The following is a 411-nucleotide window of genomic DNA, read 5'->3' as shown; positions in this document are numbered from 1 at the left end:
CCGCTGTTATAGCGCTCAGGGTCCTTGGCATACTCAAACCTCCTCACCACGATAAGGTGGAGACACCAACGAGGGGGTGAGGATGTTTAGTTTCCCAAATATATCTGTGAGGTAAGCCATTTTCAATAAAAAATCCTCATTGCTGAAACTGTCTGCCAGTGAGTGATTTTCCCCATTTAAAAAACAGAAACACCCCATGCCTCAGCTTAAACATTCTCTTTAATTCCTTGCTTCTTGAGAGCCATCAAGCATCACTAAAAAACAACAGAGCAGTGTGTTCGGCACCCATTTCCTCACACAGCATTTCAAAAAGTGTAGATTTCAGAGGATGCAGCTGCTGCCGAACTATCAGCGCTGTCTCTGGCATACACGTTTTATAATTGCCGGTAAAGAGAATAATTATTAGTTATT

This window comes from Cryptotermes secundus, unplaced genomic scaffold (genome assembly GCF_002891405.2).
Source record: "Cryptotermes secundus unplaced genomic scaffold, Csec_1.0 scaffold792, whole genome shotgun sequence".
In the NCBI taxonomy this organism is placed as follows: Eukaryota; Metazoa; Arthropoda; class Insecta; order Blattodea; family Kalotermitidae; genus Cryptotermes; species Cryptotermes secundus.
Note: the sequence above shows the minus strand (reverse complement) of the source record.